The sequence below is a fragment of the Canis lupus genome, chromosome X (assembly GCF_011100685.1).
Source record: "Canis lupus familiaris isolate Mischka breed German Shepherd chromosome X, alternate assembly UU_Cfam_GSD_1.0, whole genome shotgun sequence".
NCBI lineage: Eukaryota > Metazoa > Chordata > Mammalia > Carnivora > Canidae > Canis > Canis lupus.
This window is the reverse complement of record NC_049260.1, coordinates 113,044,818-113,066,048: the sequence shown is the minus strand read 5'-3', so window position 1 is coordinate 113,066,048 and position 21,231 is coordinate 113,044,818. Positions and strand designations below refer to the sequence as shown.

Here is a 21,231-nt window from a genome sequence, read left to right as displayed (position 1 = left end):
TACAGAAAAGTCTGTGCACCAGGCTCAAATATTTATTTTTAATTCTCAGTGAACTGATTATATAAAATTTCTCATGATACCCCAGGTTCCAGTGAGGGAGAAACATAATTGTACTATAAGTAAAATTAGGAGTGTAAAAAATATAATTATATGAGTTATTTGTGTCTTCAGGGTTTGCCATTTTCACTTGATGACAAAATACTCCTTGGCATGCCCCAGATTATGTTTAGTTAGGGACGCCTAGGTGGCTCAGTAGGCTAAGCATCTGACTTTGGCTCAGGTCATGATCTCAGGATCCTGGGATGGAGCCCTGTATTGGGGTGCCTGCTCAGCAGACAGTCTGCTTCTCCCTCTCCATCTGCCCATTGTGCCCTCCTCATGCTCTCTCAAATAAATAAATGAAACATTAAAAACAAAGATTATGTTTAGTTGTCTCAGCTAATATCTAATTCATGATGAGTACTTGGATGCATGATCACTGCTTCATGATCTTGTTTTCAATATTTACTAGCATCTAATAGCAACTCATCAGTTGTTTTTCCAAAGTTCGTTTTAAAAGATAGTGTGGCTTTGCTCCAAAATTTTAATGGTTTCCAATATAAGTTGTCCTTTTTGAGTTTACCATAGGCTACACAGAGCATGCAAATATACTAGTGACATTTTAAGCATATTTGGATGTGTCATGTTATAATTGCAACTGGAACTAGCTGGAGAGCTTTCTTTTCTCTGGCCCCCATAAAAATCTGGCAGCATAAATATGCACTGTTATCCCCAAAGCATAACGAATCTCATACACTGTTACAGTTTTTTCTTAGGGTCAGAAGATACTTCTCCTTCACCACAAAGGAGATATTCTAACATGCCTTCAGATTAGTGGTTTCCTGGGAATTCTGCTTTATTTTCTTGAGATTTATTTTCTGCAATGTTTGAACATTCTCCTAAGACATCCAAGGAAGCTGCTAGTATCTATTTCCCAGGTTCTCTTAGCAAGATGTTATCAATGTAAGAGACCAAAATGGGTGTCCTGTAAAATTGTGGGGCGGTTAAGTTTCCTTTAAACTAAGCATAACGAGAGAAAATACCATTTGCAGTTCTGATTTGCTCTAGTAGGGAGACCACACCTTGAGCTGTAGCTACAAAACCTCTATTTGATTAACTTTACTGATATCTAATACTATTCTCCAAGACCTTTTGGATTGTTTATTGGCCAAATGAGAGAATTAAATAGTGCTATTATTTGAATCAATAGGCTTAGATCTTTCAAGTCATTCCATGGTGGCAATTTAATCGACAGTTCCCCTAGAGGAATACACTGTTTGATAGGTAGCCCTTATTTGATTCAATAGTCAGGAAGTGAAAATGGAATTATCTCATTTGTTGAAGGTATGTATCTTCAAAAAAAAAAAAAAAAATCAGAAACAAGGAAAAAAAACCAGTATGAGTTTGTTGTTATATGGTCAAGTATGAGCATTTCAGTTGAGAATTCCACTTATCATCTTGACTCCATATGGCCTTGTTTGACTAATAAATTAAAACTGTGTGTAGGTCCTCAGGAGATAGTGTTAGCTTATTGCCCATATATAATCCCCCCAAAGATTTATTCATTATATCTATGATGTAGGACTAATCATATTGTATGAACAAAAAGTAGCTAGCATACTAGAAATCTTGACTTTTATCACTCTGTAAAGAGTGGGAGATATATGCATGAATTTTAAGGACCTAGACATATTAGTAAAAATTTAGATGTTTGCTGGTCAGGGGCATTCAAGTATGTCCTATCTGCTTTGGGCTGAACTGTGTCCCCTACTCTGAATTCATATGTGGAAGCCCTAAACCCTAGGAACTCAGAATATTACTGTGTTTGGAGTTAGGGTCTTAAAAGAAGAGATTAAATTAAAACGAGGCCATTAGGGTAGACAGATGTCCTTATAAGAAGAGAAAGTTTGGATACAGAGTATGTCCACACATAGGAAAGAGTGTCTAAAAACACAACAAAAGGTGACTGTCTATAGGCCAAGGAGAGAGGCCTCAGAAGAAACAGATAAATGAAAACCTCCTGACACTGCTATCTTGTATTTTTAACCTCTAGAACTGCGAGAAAATCAATTTCTATTGTTTATACCATCCACTCTGGTATTTTGTTATGGCATCCCTGGGAAACTAATACACCATCCAAAGTAAGGGACAAATTATTGCACCTTGCACCTTCTACTGACAAAGAAGTATGATGCCTGACAGCTTCTTCGTATTTTCTTAGCAGCATATTTTATACCTAAGAAAACTGCTCCAACCCATATGCCAGGTAACCCTAGAGACAGCTAGCTTTGAGTTGGGCCCAGAGCAGGAAAAGGATGTATATCAGGTCAGGATGTGATACAAATGCAACACCCGTATTGGCATTGTTATTTTGAAGTGTATATATATGTGTGTGTGTGTATTAACTACTCTGTATTTTAACTGTATAATAAAATTATAATACAGACACACACACACAAAAAAAAAAAAACAAATGCAACACCCGCTTGGGATGTATGACCTGGCAGACATATGGCATTGGAGATATTAAAGGTGGCAAAAAGATGCTTTGTGGAGTTTGTTGAAAGAACCAGAGGGAGAATCAGGAAACAGGCCACCAGAGATTCTGACATAAGATCAGAATTTAGTAGCAGGAGTTTCCGTATAACATTGCATACAATCAGAAGACTTACTTTACAGCAAATAAGCAGGAGAGATACTCTCTAAAAGCTGCTGGCCTCTATCAAACATTTATTTATTTTTAAAAATTTTTTTTTCTATCAAACATTTAAAGAAAAGTTAATATCTGTTCTTCTCAAACTATTAAAAAAAAAAACAAAAAGAAAAAAAACCTTCCAATTTCATTCTTTTTTTTTTCCCAATATCATTCTATGAGGCCAACATTACCCTGATACCAAAACCAGATAAAGATACCACAAAAAGAACAATAGGCCAATATCCCTGATGAACATGGATGCAAAAAATCTCAATAATATACTAAACTGAATCCAACAATACATTAAACAAATCATTCACCATGATCAAGTAGGATTTATTCCTGGGTTGCAAGTGTGGTTCAATATTTACAAATCAGTCAATATGATAAACCATATTAATAAAAGAAAAGATAAGAACCATATGAATATTTCAATAGATGCAGAAATTTGACAAAGTATAACATCTATTCATGATAAAAACCTTCACCAAAGTAGGTTTAGAAGAAACACACATCAACATAGTAAAGGCCATAGATGAAGAACCCCCAGCTAATATCCTCAATGGGGAAAAACAGAGCTTTTCCTCTACAGTCAGAAACAAGACAAGGATGTCTATTCTCACCACTTCTATTTAATATAGTACTGGAAGTCCTAGTCAACAGCAATCAGACAACAAAAAGCAATAGAAGGAATTCAAATGGTAAGGAAGAAGTAAAACTTTCACTAGTTGCAAGTGACATGATACTATATATAGAAAACTAGAAAGAGTCCACCAAAAAACTGCTAGAACCAATAAGTAAATTCAGTATAGTCACAGGATACAATATCAATGTACAGAAATCTGTTGCATTTCTATACACCAATAATGAAGTAGTGGAAAGAGAAATCAAGGAATCCATCCCATTTACAATTGCACCAAAACCATAAGATACCTAGGAATAAACCTGACCAATGAGGTGAAAGACCCATACTCTGAAAACTATAAAACACTGATGAAAGAAATGAAGATGACATAAAGAAATGGAAAGATGTTCCATGATTGTGGATCAGAAGAACAAATCTTTTTAAAATGTCTGTACTACCTAAAGGAATCTACACATTTAATGCAAACCTATCAAAATACCAACAGCATTTTTCAAAGAGCTAGAACAAACAATCCTAAAATCTGTATGGAACCACAAAAGACCCTGAATAGCCAAAGCAGTCTTGAAAAAGAAAAGCAAAGCTAGAGGCATCACAATTCCAGACTTCAAGTTACATTACAAAGCTATAGTAATCAAAACAGTATGGTACTCGCACAAAAATAGATGCATAGATCAATGGAACAGAATAGAAAACCAAGAAATAAACTCACAACTATATGGCCAATTAATCTTTGACAAAGGAGGTAAGAAAATAGGGGAAAGACAGTTTCTTCAACAAATGGTGTTGGGAAAACTGGACAGCAACATGCAAAAGAATGAGTGGAACAGGACCACTTTCTTACACCAAACACAAAAATAAACTCAAAATGGACGAAAAACCAAAATGTGACACAGGAAACTGTAAAAATCCTATCTCTAGGATAGGAAGGATCTCTCACAGGAAGTAATCTCTTTGACATTGGCCGTAGCAACTTCCTCCTAGATATATCTCCCAAGGCGAAGGAAACAAAAGCAAAAATAAACTATTCAGACTACATCAAAATAAAAAGCTTTTGTACAGGGAAGGAAACAATCAGAAAAACTAAAAGGCAACCTATAGAAAGGGAGAAGATATTTACAAATGACAAATCTGTTAAAAGGTTAGTATCCAAAATCTATACAGCTTATACAGCTGAACACTCAAAAAGCAAACAATCCAATTAAAAATTGGGCAGAAGATATAGACACTTTTCCAAAGAAGACAGTCAGATGTCCAATAGAAAGATGAAAAGATGCTCAACATCACTCATCATCAGGGAATTGCAAATCAAATCAACAGTGATATATCATCTCACACCTGTCAGAATGGCTAAAATCAACAACAGAAGACACAGCAGGTGTTGACAAGGTTGTGGAGAAAGGGGAATGCTTTTGCACTGTTGGCAGGAAAGCAAACTGGTGCAGACACTGTGGTAAACAGTTTGGAGTTTCCTCAAAAAGTTAAAAATAGAACTAACCAAGATCCAGCACTACTAGGTATTTATCCAAAGAATACAAAAATACTAATTCAAAGGGATACATGCATCCCAATGTGTATAGCAGCATTATCAACAATAGCCAAATTACGGACGTAGCCCAAGTGTCCATCAGTTGATGAATGGATAAAGATGAGATGATGATGATGATGATGTGTGTGTGATGGAATATTACTTAGCCATGAAAAAGAATGAGATCTTGCCATTTGCAATGACATGGACAGAGTTACCGAGTATTATGCTAAGTGAAATATGTCAGTCAGAGAAAGACAGATGCCATATGATTTCACTCATATGTGGAATTTAAGAAATAAAACAAATGAACAATGGGAAAAGAGAGAAAAACAAACCAAGAAACAGACTCTTAACTATAGACTACAAACTGATAGTTACCAGAGGGGAGGTGGGGGTGATGGGTGAAAAAGGTGATGGGGATTAAGGAGTTCACTTGTGAGGAGCACTGGGTTTTGGAAGTTTTGAATCACTATATGGTACACTTGGTACTTATATAACACTGTATGTTAACTAACTGGAATTTAAATAAAATCTTAAAAAATGAATAAAAATAAAACATTGGAAACCTTCTTTATTTTTTATTGTTTTTGTTTTGTTTTGTTTTGTTTTTTACCTCTGAACCTTTTATTGGCCTCCTGCTCCTCAAAGGGTACCCTGTTTTGCTGCCTCAACGCCTCAGAATTTTGGTGTCGTTGGTCTCAGACACCACCTTGCTGTCTACGATCTTGCGGGTGGTGGTCTTCTGGATGGTCTGCAAGGAGTTGCTGCTGTCCAGGGCGTCAGTAAGACTGAAGTCCTCCCCGTCTTCCAACAGGCCATGGTAGGTGGCAATCTCAGCCTCCAGCTTGACCTTGACGTTCAGCAGGACCTCGTACTCCTGGGCCTGGTGCTGCCCCTCTGCCCGGGTCTGGGACAGCTCTGACTCCAGGTGCAGCAGGACCCCGTTGAGCTGCTCCATCTGCATCACGTAGCAGGTCTCGACCTCCCTCAGGCTGTTCTCCAAGCTGGCCTTCAGGTTTCTCATGGAGTCCAGGTTGATCTCCAAGGACTGGGCTGGTCTCAGCTCCGTGAGGGTCATCTCAGCTTCTCCGATCTCAGTGGTCTGTGTGGTGACCATTGTGGTGCTCTCCTCGATCTGCTGAGACCAGTACTTGTCCAGCTCCTCCCGGTTCTTCTGAGCCAGCTCATCATACTGGGCCCGGATATCTGCCATGATCTTGCTGAGGTCCTGAGATTTGGGGGCATCCAACTCCACCGTCAACCCAGAGTTGGCGATTTGGTTTTGTAGACCCTTTACTTCCTCCTCGTGGTTCTTCTTCATGAAGAGCAGCTCCTCCTTGAGAGCCTTGATCTCTGTCTCTAGCTGCAGCCCAGTGACATTGGTGTCGTCAATGACCTTGCAGAGCCCATGGATGTCGCTCTCCACGGACTGGCGCGTGGCCAGCTCCGTCTCATACTTGACTCAGAAATCGTCAGCAGCGAGCCGGGCCTTGTCAATCTGCAGAACGATGCGGGCATTGTCCACAGCACTTGCAAAGATCTGAGCCCTCAGGTCCTTGATGGTCTTGAAGTAATGCCCCCAGTCTCTGACCTGGGGGCCCTTCTTCAGGAGTTCCCGAATTTTCACCTCCAGTCTCTGATTATCAGCCTCCAGGCTCCTCACCCTCTCCAGGTAGGAGGCCAGGTGGTCATTCAGGTCTTACATGGTCTCCTTCTCACCCTGGTGCCCCCTATGCCCGCCAGACCCCCGGCCATCCCCGCTGCCGGGCCCCCTGCGCCTGCATAGACGCTGGCCGCGCTGCTGCTGATGGGCCGGACCCGGTGGCTGGACACCTGCACGGAGCCCAGGGACCGGTAGTTGGAGGAGAAGGTGGAGCGGGCGGTGAAGCTCATGCTGCTCGGAGAGCCAGAGGGCGACTCGGGAGGCCAGAGCTCAGGCTCGGGCCAGGGACCTGGAAACCTTCTTTAAAATACATCTTAAATGCCAATTAGGGATGATACTATTTAAGAATGCGGTGGTATCTTCAGGACACCTTTTATACCTTGAATCAAGGACATTTATATAGTTGTCTGTAGGAAAAATACGTAGGACTGGATACTGTGAAGTTCTTATTATTAATCCAAGTGACTCCACTTGTAAAATACACACATCTGATCCCTACAAATCTGGACTTTGCTGGTTTAAAGGTCTTCGGTTCTAAAGGAGGAATACAAAAAAAAAAAAAATTAAAAAAAAATTAAAAAAAAATAAAGGAGGAATACTTCTGCCAGAGGACACATGAAGAGTAACATTGAGTCATAAGCTGTGACTGCTACCTTGGCACTCCTGTCTCCTTGTGCAAAAGAAACAGCAAACAAGAAGAGGAGTTAAGAACTTGCCATGGATAACTGACCATGATCATCAGAAGGATGTGGGGCTCTTTTACATCATGGGGACAGGGGAATATGTGTGTTTCCAAGTGATCATCCAGGGTCACTCTTGATTACTTGCTTTTCCCGTTGTAATAATAAATTCAGCAATCTAGACCAGAAAATGGAATGGTGACGAAGTGAATTATGGTTTGCATATGTCACCAGGAAAGTCATAAACACCGGCCGAGTTATGATTTTAGAGTGAAAGGAATCTAGAACAAGCGTGGAGGAGGAAATGTGTATCAGCTGTGACCTTGAAACCAATTGGAGCACTGTGAGTGGTTCATCCCACCAACCTTTTCCTATGTTTCCTCCAGGAAGAGAGGTTCACCAGAATCCTGGAGGAACGGCATCTGAAATATATATGAAGTGAATCTAAGCAGCACAAGGGATGGACTATGATGAGCACATAGATGCAATTCCCAGATCCCTCTGAGGGAGGACCTGATGATTTAGCTACTATATCAGCAAACATGCTTTTGTTGTCCATCTCTTCAGAGATTCCTTAGGTTCAGAGATCTGCCTGGCTGAGGAGCATGCCCCTTCACAGGACAGCCCACATTCAATGGCGGATTAATGCAGAAGTATAATGGTACGATCATCTCTTTTTTTTGTAAATTTAAATCAGTTTTATTTCAAAATTTCCAACCTTGATAACTTTTATGGAAAGCATCCAAACACAGGCAGAACTTTGTCAGACAGCATTGCTATGGGTAGCTAACGGGCATTAGAACTTGCACCCTCCTTTGTGACACCCCAGGCTCCCTGGTAAACTCTGCTTCCAAGTACTCCCGTAAACCACACTACAAACTCAGTCTGTGTTCTCCACTGAACAGCTTCAGTTCACGTGAATGGTTCTTTTTTTTTTAATTTTTTAAAATTTATTTATGATAGTCACACACACAGAGAGAGAGGGGCAGAGACATAGGCAGAGGGAGAAGCAGGCTCCATGCACCAGGAGCCGGACGTGGGATTCGATCCCGGGTCTCCAGGATGGCACCCTGGGCCAAAGGCAGGCTCCAATCCACTGCGCCACCCAGGGATCCCAACGTGAATGGTTCTATCATCTTGGCAAAACTAAAGATAATCTGAAGGGCTAGTCTAGCTCTAGAGCTCCTCATGGCCTTGGCTAAGACTGGGCCTGCATCACGGTGTTGATCCTAAAGTCACTCATTAACAAACACCCTGCATATCTATCTCAAAGTCTCCTTCCTGGAGAACACGACCGCTAATACTTGTCTAACCCTAGTGAAAGGAAGCACATTTGGGGAGAGTATTAGGTTTTAGTTGCAAGGGATAAATGACTTCTTTAGGCATGAAAAGCATGCCTGTAAGAACTTCTGAGCATTTGTTGGAGTTATCTCTGTTTTCTGTATCTAACCATGTATCACTGTTGTAATTATTAGTATTTTACTCTTTCCTAATTACTGTGGCAACTTTATCACTTAATTTGCTCCAGCAACAGTTATTATTGAAACTTTCCATTAATCTTTGTGTTTGGTTTATAGCAGTGTGTGTGTGTGTGTGTGTGTGTGTGTGTGTGAAAAAGCGATCAGGTAATAGTCCTGAGTTTTATTACATGCCTTGAGGGAAAATTTTGAGATTTGAGCTTTATCTGATCAGTCAAAAAGAATCATCTTAGACCATCCCATTTAAATTAGTTTCTAGCAGCAGTTACCTGGCCTCCCAGAAGAACTTCACCTTCAGTGGGCTCATTGCCTCAGGATACCTCAAGAAAACTTCTTTAGGTTATTCTATACTCCATGACACAGTCTGCTAGTTTACCATTCTGGAATCTGAATTGGCATCTTACTGGCTTTCGTCTTAGCTCAATAAACTATTACAGATATATTTTCTTGGGTCTTGTTTCTGGAAGTCGTGATATTAAACTATAAAGATTAATCCTAGTTAGAAGAGACTAAAAGTAATTTATTAGAATAAAAGTGTAGTTCAAATATTTGGGAGAAGAGTAGAACAAATTAGCCACAGGAGAAGCAAAAACTATAGCAGCTCTTGAAGATATCAGTAACAGGATATCAGAAACTGTCTTGAAATATTTCCTGAGAATTTCCCCTGGTAGTTCTGAAGTAGGAAATCTAGAATATGACTTAGGAATTCAGGTCTGTTATAGTACATATTTTTAAAGTGTTTCCCACAGTAACTTAGCCCCAACCACCTTCTGCCCCTTTGTGTGTATTCCCAAATTTTAAAAATTTCCAGAGTCCCAAACTAAAAAGCTTCTGCACAGCAAAGGAAACCATCAGCAAAGTGAAAAGGGAACCTACAGAATGGGAGAAAATATTTGCAAATCATATATCTAATACCCAAAATATACAAAGAGTTCATATATCCCAGTAGAATGTAACAAAACAAAAATCCCCACCAACCTGATTAAAAAATGTGTAGAGCATCTGATTAGAAATTTTTCCAAAGAAGGTGCACAAAAGTCCATCAGGTACATGAAAAGGTGCTCAGTATCACTAGTCATCAGGGAAATGCAAAAGAAAACCACAGTGTAATATTCTCATACCTTATAGAGTGGTTATTCTTAAAAAGACAAGAAACAACAAGCGTTGGTGAGGATGTGGAGAAAAGGGAACGCCTGTGCACTGTTGGGGGAATGTAAACTGGTGCAGCCACTATGGAAAACAGTATAGAAGTTCCTAAAAAAAAAAAAAAAAAAAAAAAAACCTGAACATAGAACTACCATGTGATTTAATAATTCTGTTTCTGTTTCTGGATATTTATACAAAGGAAATGAAAACACTAACTAAAAAACATATCTGCACCTCTGTGTTCTTTGCAGCATAATTTGCAATAGCTAATACATGGAAATAACCTAAAGGTCCATTGATGGATGAATAGGTAAAGAAAATGTCCGATATAGATAGACAGATACATATATCTTTCCATAAGAAAGAAGGAAATACTGCCACTTGTGACAACATGGGTAGACTTTGAGGCCATTATGCTAAGTGATATAGGTCAGGCAAAGAAAGACAAATACTATATGATTTCACTTATATGTGGAATCTAAAAGAAGAAGAAGGAAAAGGAAGAGGAGAAGGACGAGAAGAACCTCGTGGATACAGAGTGGTTTGGTGTTTTGCCAGAGGCAGGAGGTCAGAGATGAAGAAAATGGGTAAAGCCAGTCAAAAGGTACCAACTTCCAGTTATAAAATAAATAAGTCCTGTGTAACATACAGCACGGATGCTATAGTTAATCATACTGTATCACATATTTAAAAGTGCTAAGATAGTGAATCTTAAAAGTTGTTACCACAAGAAAAAAAATTGTAATGATGTGTGGTGATGGATGTTAACTAGACTTATTGTGGTGATCGTTTCGTGAGCTTTACATTTAATGAGTCCTCATGTTATATACATGAAACTAATATAATGGTATATGTCAACTATATCTCAATAAAACAAAAAGATTTAAGCAAGGCGAAACAAAGAGAAATCAATAGAGAAAATCAACAAACCAAAAGTGGATCTTTGAAAAGATCAATAAAATCAACAAGTCTCTATCAGGCTAAGAACAAATGAGAGAGTATGCTAACTACTGATACCAGAAATGAAAGAGGGGCTATCAGTACAGATGCTGTGAATTAAAGGATAATAAAGTAATTTTATAAACAATCCTATGCCCACAAATTTGATAACCTATATGAAATGGACAAATACACAGTCAAAAAAAAAAAGAAAGAAATACACAGTCCACCAAAACTCACACAACAATAAATAGATGATCTGAATAGGCCTGTGTCTATTCAAAAAAAATTGAATCAATAACTAATGCTCTTTCCAGACAGAAAGCACCAGGACCTGATAGGTTCACTTGTAAATACTGCTAAACAATTAAGAAATAAGTTATCCCAATTCTCTATAATCCTTTCAGGGGATAAAAGCTGAGAGAATACTTTCTACATCATGTTATGAGGCCAACATTACCTTAATACCAAAAATCAGACAAAGACACAACAAAAACAGAAAAGCATAGACAAATATTTCTCATAGACATACAAAAATCCTCAACAAAGTATTAGCATATTGAACCCAACAATGGATAAATAGCATTATACACTCTAACCAAAGGGGATTTATAGCAGATATTCAAATCTGGTTCAGCATTTGAAAATTAGTTAATCTAATCCATCACATCAACAGGCTTAAAAATAAAATGTATGTGGCTATATCAACAGATGTATAAAAAACCCTTGAAGGGATCCTATGTGGCTCAGTTGGTTAAGCATCTGACTCTTGAGCTCAGCTCAGGTCTTAATCGCAGGGTCGTGAGTTTAAGCCCTGAATTCAGCTCCACATGGAGTCTACTTTAAAAAAACAAACAAACAAACAAACAAACAAAAAAACACTTGGAAAAATCCAGTACTCATTCATGAAAAAACTCTCAGTCAAATAGGAATAGAAGGGAATGCTCTCAACTTGACAAAGAATAGCTACAAAAAAACTACAGCTAATATTACACTTACTGGTGAGAAGCTCATAGCTTTCTCACTAAGATCAGGTAAAAAGCTGAAGAGTCCCTTCTTGCCACTCCTTTTTCAAAATAGTACTGGAAGTTCTAGCTAATGCAACACAGACACAGGCACAAACACAGACACAGATACACAAAGGAAATAAATGATAAGATTGGGAAGGAAGAAATAAAATTGTTTTTCTTTGCAGATGACATGATCATCTATGTAGGAAATCTAAAAGAATCAACCAAAAACTCCTGGAAATAATAAGTGAAATTGCAGGATACAAGGTTAAAACATACAAGTTAATTGCTTTCCTGTAAACCTGCAATGACCAAGAGGAATTTGGAAATGAGTGGGAAAAATTAGAGAGGGTGACAAAACATGAGAGACTCCTAACTCTGGGAAATGAACAAGGGGTAGTGGAAGGGGAGTTGGGCGGGGGGATGGGGTGACTGGGTGATGGGCACTGAGGGCGGCACTTGACGGGATGAGCACTGGGTGTTATACTATATGTTGGCAAATCAAACTCCAATAAAAACATAAATAAATAAATAAATAAATAAATAAATAAATAAATAAATAATAAAATGTGTGTTTCCACACATACTTTGAAAAGTGAAAGAAAAAATGGAATTGAAAACAGTACAATTTACATTTGCACCAAAACAAAATACCTCAGTATAAATTTAACAGAATACGTCCAAGACTTCTATGAGGAAAATTACACAACTCTGATGAAAGGGATCAGCATAAAAACTAAATAAATGGAAAGAAATGCCATGTTTACGGACAGGGAGACCCAACATTGTCATGACGTCAATTCTTCCTAACTAGGTCTATACATTCAAGTGCAGTTAGTGAGCAAAATCCCAGTATGTTATTTTGTATATATCAACAAACTGTAACATTTTTATGAAGAGACAGAAGACCCAACATAGCCAACACGATATTGAAAGAGAATAGCAAATTTGGAGGACTCAATCTACGCAACTTCAAGACTTCAAGACTTAGTAGAATAGGTGATGGGGATTAAAGAGGGCATTTGTTTTGATGAACACCTAGTGTTGTATATAAGTATAGAATCAGTATATTGTACACCGGACTCTAATATTACACTGTATTAAACTAACTGGAATTTAAATATAAACTTGGAAGGAAAAAAAAGAAGTGCATTAAAAAAAGACTTACTCTACAGCTATGGTAATCAAGACAGAGTTGTACTGGTGACAATAGAGTCCAGACATAGACCCTCATAAATCTAATCAACTGATTTTTTTCACAATTTTTCACATTGTGATTTTTCACAATGGAGCAAAGACAACACGATAGAGCAAAGGTAGTCTTATCAACAAACGGTGAGGGGACAACTGGACATCGATACGCAAAAAAATTGAACCTGGGCACATACCTTACACTTCTCACAAAAATTAGCTCAAAATGGATCACACTTCTAAATGGCAAATGCGAAATATATAACTTCTAGAAGATAATATAGGACAAAACCTAGACGACCTTGAGGATGGCAATGACATTTTAGACACAGTATCAAAGATATGACCTAGGAGAGAAATAATTGGAAAGCTGTATTTTATTAAAATTAAAAACTTCATCCTAACTCTGGGAAACGAACTAGGGGTGGTAGAAGGGGAGGTGGGCGGGGCGTGGGGGTGACTGGGTGACGGGCACTGAGGTGGGCACTTGATGGGATGAGCACTGGGTGTTGTTCTGTATGTTGGCAAATTAAACACCAATAAAAAATAAATTTATAAAATAAAAAAATTAAAAACTTCTGCTCTCTCAAAGACTGTGTCAAGAACATGAGAAGACAAGCTACAGACTGGGAAAAATTTGCGAAAGACACATCTGATGAGGGACTATTATCCGAAATATGCAAAGAAATCTTAAAACTGAATAGTAAGAAAATGAACAACCCAATTGAAAAATAAGCAGAAAATTAGAAGACACTTCATCAGAGATATACAGATGGTAAATAAGCATATAAAAAGATGTTCCACATATGTCATCAAAAAAAGTAAATTAAAACAATGAGCTACCACTACACACCTATCGAAATGGCTCAAGTCCAGAGCACTGACGACACCAAGTGCTGGTGAGGATGTGAAGCAAGGGGAGCTTTCTATCATTGCTGGTGGGATGGCAAAATGGGGCAGCCACCTTGGAAGACATTCTGGTGATTTCTGATAAAATTAAGCATACATTTATCATATAATCCAGCAATCATGCTCCCTATTTTTTGCCCAAAGGATTTTAAACCTTATGTCCACACGAAAACCTGCATACAGATGTTTCTAAGAGTTTTATTCTATTTGCCAAAACTTAGAAGCCACGTTTTGTCCTTCAGTAAGTGAATGAATAAAATGTGATACATCCAGAAAATGGAATATTATTCAGTGCTAAAAAGAAATGAGCTATGAAGCCATGAAAAGACATGAAGGAAGCTTAACTGTGTTATTACTAAGTGAAAGAAACTTAAAAAAAAAAAAACTAAAAAAAAAGAAAAAAGAAACTAATTTGAAAAGGCTACGTACTGTATGACTCCAACTATATGACATTCTGGAAAATACAAAACTATGAAGAGAGCAAAAATGATCAATAGCTGCTTGGGATGGGGGAGGATGGATAGAGCACAGAGGATTTTTAACGTAGTGAAAATACTTTTTAGGATACCATAATGATGGATACATGTTATATATTTGTCCAAACCCACAGAATGGACAATATGAAGAGTGAACCCTAATGGAAACTATGGACTGTGGGTGACTGTGGTCTGTCAATGTAGTTCATCGGTTGTAACAAATGTACCACTCTGGTGGGGGATGATGATAATGAGGCTATGCATATGTTGGGGGGGCAGGGGTCATATGGGAAATCTTTGTACTTTCCCCTCAATTTTTAATGAACCAAAAGTTGCTCTAAAAATACAGTTAAAAATAATAAAAAGCACGTGTCCATATATATCAGGCAGTGATTAAATAAGATATGTTATAGACCTGGTATGGAATGTTGAGGACTCCTGAAAAAGAATGTGTCAGGGGTGCCTGCCTGGTTCAGTGAGCAGAGCATGCGACTCTGGATCTCAAATTCGGGCCTGGCACTGGGCATAGAGTTTACTTAGAAAAATATATCAGTGCTAGATATATAGACACATGCAGGAATAACCATGTTATAGTCAAGCCAAAAAAACAAAAAATGAGGGCTAGTTTGTATAGTATCTTCATAAAACACACTAAGCAGATGAAAAGAACATACCTAAGAGTTTATAACATTTGTTACCACAGCCATGCAGGATTAGAATGGTTAGTGATATAATTAACTTTTTTATGCATCACTATATTCTTTATTTTATTTATTTATTTTTAAAGATTTATTTATTCATGAGAGAGGCAGAGACATAGGCAGAGGGAGAAGTAGGCTCCTCTCAGGGAGCCTGATGCAGGACTCAACCCCGGATCCCAGGATCATGCCCTGAGCCAAAGGCAGATGTTCAACCACTGACCCACCCAGGCGTCCCTATTTTATTTTAATAATCACGCAAGACTTGTTTTTCACAGTGAGAATACCTTTGTTTTTATGACTATATTAACAATGCACATAATGAGTAAAGCCAAATATCACCAAAAATACAATTAAGAATGTAAAAGTCATCTGAAATCGTAGCACCCTGAGAAAATAAGCATTAACATTGTGGTAGTGACTAATTTGTAAAGGCACAAACACATGAGCACAATTTTCCCTTAATGGAACAATGTAGGTTTTAAAAAATCTAAATTAGGTGCTTAAAAAAGAGTCTTTTAGTTGGGTGGGTAGTTCTAGATATAGAATCCTATTACAAACCAGAGAAAGAGACAGGAGAGAATTTCATCTTTCAGTTATCAATATTTATAACAGTCCTTTTTTATTTGAGCTATTATTGCATTCCCTCTAGAATCTCCAAAATAATGTCAAATTATAATATTCTCAGCAGGGATTTCTGTCATGTTTTCTATCTTAATGGAACTGAATTTTGCATTTTACATTCTAGGATGACAGGATTTTTGGGGGGTGACTTATCGTTATTCTTTTAATAGGTTTATTTATATTTTATCTAGATATTTTATGAGAATATCTGCTGAATATATCTCATATTTTTGCAAGGATTAGTTATCGATTTAATAAATTATTTTATTTCCTGATTGTATCAGTCGGTGTTCTCTAGAGAAACAGAGCCAATAGGGGCTATGCCTATATACCCATTTATATGCATATATGGGTATATATTGTATATGTGTGTGTATGTAAATATCTATATCTATCCACCTATATATATAGAGAAAGATTTATTATAAGAAATTGGCTCATATAATTATGAAAGCTGAAAAATCCGAAGATCTGCAGTCAGACAACTGGAGACTCAGGAGAGCTGATGGTGTAGTTTCAGTCTGATTCTGAAGGCCAGAGTCCAGGGAGAGCTGATAAATAAGTTGTAGTCTAAAAGCCAGCAGACTGGAGATACAAGAAGGGCTGATGTTTTAGTTTGAGTCTGAAGACTAGGAAAAAAGACCAATGTTCCAGCTCAGGGCAGTCTGGTAGTAGGAGTTTCCCCTTAATTGAGGAAGGGAGAGTCTTTTTATTCTATTCAGGCTTTCAATTGATTGGATGAGGGCCACCCACATTAGGGAGGGCAATCTTTTACTCAGTCCTTTACTGAGTCTTTTTTTTTTTTTATGATTTTATTGATTTATTCATGAGAGAGAGAGAGGCACAGAGACACAGGCAGAGGGAGAAGCAGGCTCCATGCAGGGAACCCGATGTGGGACTTGATCCCGGGTCTCCAGGATCACGCCCTGGGCTGAAGGCAGGTGCTAAGACACCCAGGCGGCCCTACTGAGTCTTTTAATTGAAAGTTAATCTTATGCAAAAACACCCTCACAGATACACCTAAAGTTATTTTTGAACACTTATCTGGGCACCCCATTGCCCTGTCAATTTTACAAAGAAAATTAACCATCACAAATCCATTCCTTGTCAACTCGGCACCCAATCACATCTCTTTAAACCATAGTAACCTGAAAGACACTAAGGAGGTCATGATTTTCTTGTGTACAGCTGAAAATGCACTACACTTTCTCTAGAAGAGGATGTAAAGTCTTTGATGTTTACTCTGCTTGATAGCCCATAACTTATGTACTATGATGTAAAATTAATAATACTTAAATGTAATAATATAAAGTCAGCACATCTACTGTTACATGAAAAGTAACAGGGAAGGAAAGAAAGATTTGACATATAGATAGATATAGATATAGAAACACACACAAACGTTCTTAACAGAATAAGGGGGGGGATATTCATGACAGTTCCAGTCCCCATTTCTGTAAGTGGTAATTTGGTCATAGCTGGTATTTACAACTACCTTCATCCACTACCCATTCCATATTGCCTTTGCCTTCAGCAAACACCTCAGCTGGTTATGGATCTTTGCCTGGTGGGTTGACCCAAATCTTTTTTTTTTTTTTTTTGACCCAAATCTTTATTCCCGAAGGGTCTCTGCCATGAACAGTTTTGTCAGGATTACATGATTGTAGTTATCCATTGACTAATCATGGGGCATGGTAATTCTAAGGGATGCCCTAAAGAACCTCGTGTATTCCAGACATGGTCTTCCTTTCCTCCATTGTGAAGTTGTAGTCCTATTTCCCTTGGGAAACAAGAACAGTCACTCCAGCCAGCACAGGAACTTCCTTCTTTGCCTGTTGACTCAAAGGTACGAGGAGTCCAAAGTTGCCCAGCAGCAATCTTAAGTTCCAAGTCCATGAAATCATTGTTGTGGCTCCTTATGGAAGCATTCCTCCCTTTGGAGCCAAGATCTCTAGGCCAGTAGACCATAAGGTCATGGGAACAGGAAGCAAAAATTTTACTAATGGGTCCTTAAAAATAATAGTGGTACCACTCCCATTTCCACCCCTTATTTTTTTTTTTAATTCTTTAATGAATCCTAACTATGGGAGAAACAGCATCATGTATTGGCTGTTGATTCAGAGTATATGCAGGCTTTTGCAGAACCTTGTCCAGCCATGCACCAGTTAGGTATTGCCACCTAACTAGTATTGTAACTCGGTCTTCAGAAAGCCATTCCATTATTCTACGAAGCCAACTGTTTCAGAATGGTGGGGGACGTGGTATGACCATTGAAGTCCATGAACATGGGCCCATTGCTGCATTTCATTTTCTACTAAGTAAATTCCTTGATCTGAAGTAATGCTGCTTTGAATACCATGACAGTGGATAAAACACTCTATCAGGCCATGTGGTAGTTTTGGCTGAAGCATTGCATACCAAGAAGGCAAATCCACGTGCAGAATTAAGTGTCTCTTTCCAGTGAGAGCGAAATACTGGCTCTTCCATGATGGAAGTGGTTTGATGCAATCAACCTGCTACCAGTAAATGGCTAATCCTCCTGGGGAATGGTGCCGTATCAGGGACTCACTGTTGGTCTCTTGCTGGCAGAATGGGCACTCTGCAGTGGTGAGTGGAAGTCCATGCTGCTGATGTCATGTAAAACCTCCATCCCTGTGAACATAGCCATTTTGTTCATGAGCCCATTGGATGATGATGGAGATGGCTGCAAAGCAGGTCATCCTATTCACTTGATTATTAAAATTCTCCTCTGCTGAGTTCACCCTTTGGTGAGTTTTCTACATAGAACACAAATATCTTCACACACAAGCCCCCCAAACCCTGCCATTCAGAGAGGTCTATCCGTATACTTCCTCAGATTTGCTTGTCACCGATTTTTCAGTCATGTTCATTCCAAGTTCCTGACCATCTAGCCAAATGCTTGGCCACCGATCATGAATCCATATAAAATCATACATCTGGCTGTTTCTCTTTTCAGACAGTTATGCCCACTGAGTGGATTTCCTGTCACCACTTCCTTCAGGGATGTCCCAGAAATGGGCTGTATCTGTCCACTTTCAGGTGTTGCTTACATATCATGCAGAATCATCTAGAAACCAGACTCAAGTCTTCCCTTCTTCGGTCATCTAATTGTAAGAGACTTTTCATGAGGCTATAGGTGTAGGCTAAGAGAGAGAAGGTAGTATAATAAGAGTAGGGACCATGGTTATTTGGGCCACTTTGTGTAACTTACTTGTACCTTCAGGGGTTTCTTGAGCCCAGTCACATATATACTGATTCCATTTGATGATGGAGTGCTACTGTTCATACCTGACTTCATGGCTTAGTGGGTCACTAACAGCAGTTCACGATGGGCAGCTCAGGTTGCATGGTAACTTGGTGACATATTGTTAAACAGTTTCTACTAAGGCCCACAACAGTAGGCCAAGAACTATTTCTCAACAGTGGAGTAGTTTTATACTACTTTCGAGGATGGTAAAGCTTTCCTCGAAATCCCAAGGGCCTGCAGATTTACCTCTAGGGGCCTGCCAAATGCTGCAAACAGCATCCTTATCTTCCACTGTTACTTAAGCACCATTGGATCTGCTGGATCATATAGCCCAAGAGGCAGAGTAACTTGCATAGCAGCCTGGACCTATTGCAGAGCCTTCTTTTGTTCCAGGCCCCATTCAAAACTAGTACCTTTTTGGGTCACTTGGTCAACAGGCTGGATTTACACATCCAAATGAGGAATATGTTGTCTCCAAAATCCACTAGGCATTGTGCCTCTTTTTTTGCTTATGTAGTAAAGGCCAAATGCAACTATTTATTTTTTACTTTAGAAGGAGATATCTCAACATGGACCCCTAGAAATATCACTGAGGCAAAAGACCTCTGAACTTATATTGGATATATTTTCCATTCTCTGACACACAAACATCTTACCAATAAATCAAGAGTAGTTTCTTGTTCACTAGGTCCAATCAGCTTAATGTCATCAATACAACAGACCAGTGTGATATATTGTAGAAGAAAAAGATGATCAAAATTCCTGCAAATTAAATTATAACAAATCTCTGGAGAGTTGATATGTCCCTGAGGCAGGACAGTAAAAGTATATTGTTAGCAAACCGCTTTTGGGGTTCTTATTGACAGGGATGGAGAAAAAGGCATTTGCCAGATCGATAGCTGCATACCAAATACCAGGGGATGTGTTAATTTACTCAAGCAATGAAATCACATCTGGTATAGTGGTTGTAATTGGAGTCAACACCTGGTTAAGCTTGTGATAATCCACTGTCATTCTCTAAGATTCATCTATATTCCACACAGTCCAAATAGGTGAGTTGAGTGGGGTGGTGGTGGGAATCCCAAACCCTGCATCTTTCAAATCCTTTCACTGTGAAGTACAGAAATATCCCTCTGCCTATGTCTCTGCCTCTCTCTCTCTGTATCTCTCATGAATAAAAAAATAAAACCTTTAAAAAATCAGAAGAGATATAAAAATATTAAAGACCGACTTAGGTTTGGGAGTGTTTCTTTAAATAAGACAACACAGAAGCTTTGAAAGGGATGAGAACCATCCCTAAATTTGTACTGTTTCATTAGTCTTGTCTTCTTTAAAAATGAAGATGATTTTTCAGTTAGTATGGATTTAGCTGGATCACATAATAATATGAAAAGTTCTACATCTCATTTACTTCGAGAAATTTTACAAAATCAGTACTGACTTCCTCTTTGAACCAAGACAGTTTTAGTAAATTTTCTTAATTACTAAGCATTTTTTTTCAACTTTATCTTTTGCTTATTTATTTCAAATTTTATTGGGTTATCATCAAAAAATGTGACATGAAAAATATTTTTATTTGTTAATTTAAAAAGATTTTATTTATTTATTCATGAGAGACACAGAGAGAGAGGCAGAGACATAGGCAGAGGGAGAAGCAGGCTCCATGCAGGGAGCCCGATGTGGGACTTGATCCCGGGAGTCCAGGATCACACCCTGAGCTTAACCGCTGAACCACCCAGGCGTCCCTGAAAAAGATTTTTAAATCTTTGTTAAGGTTTCTGTTGTTGTTAAATGATTATTTTTTATAAATATTTATAGACATACACAGATATTTTCTCATATGAAACAACTTATGTGATTATGTATACATTAATATATACACACATCATACATACATGTGCATATATGTAATGTATATTACTGATGTATATTAATCAGCCATGTGATTCTTTATTTTTCATCTGATAGATCTATTTGATTATGAAAGAACCCTATTCAAATGTTAAGTGTAAATTGCACCGTTTTCAAATTCTCCTTGCATTTGTAATGGTTTTTGCTTATTTAACTTTTTTTAAGGTTTATTTATTTATTATTCATTTAAGTAATCTCTATACCCATCATGGGGCTCGAACTCATGACCCCAAGATCAAGAGTCACAAGGCTGTTCACTCTGAGCCAGGCAGGTACCTCATGCTTTATTTTACTTCTATGTGATTTTATACAGACATATTTTGATTATCA

At 38.3% G+C, this 21,231-nt stretch overlaps 1 pseudogene; it reads right to left on the bottom strand.

Moving 5' to 3' along the window:
- Positions 1 to 5,519: 5,519 nt before the first annotated feature.
- LOC492182 lies at positions 5,520 to 6,840 on the bottom strand (annotated as a pseudogene).
- Positions 6,841 to 21,231: the final 14,391 nt, after the last annotated feature.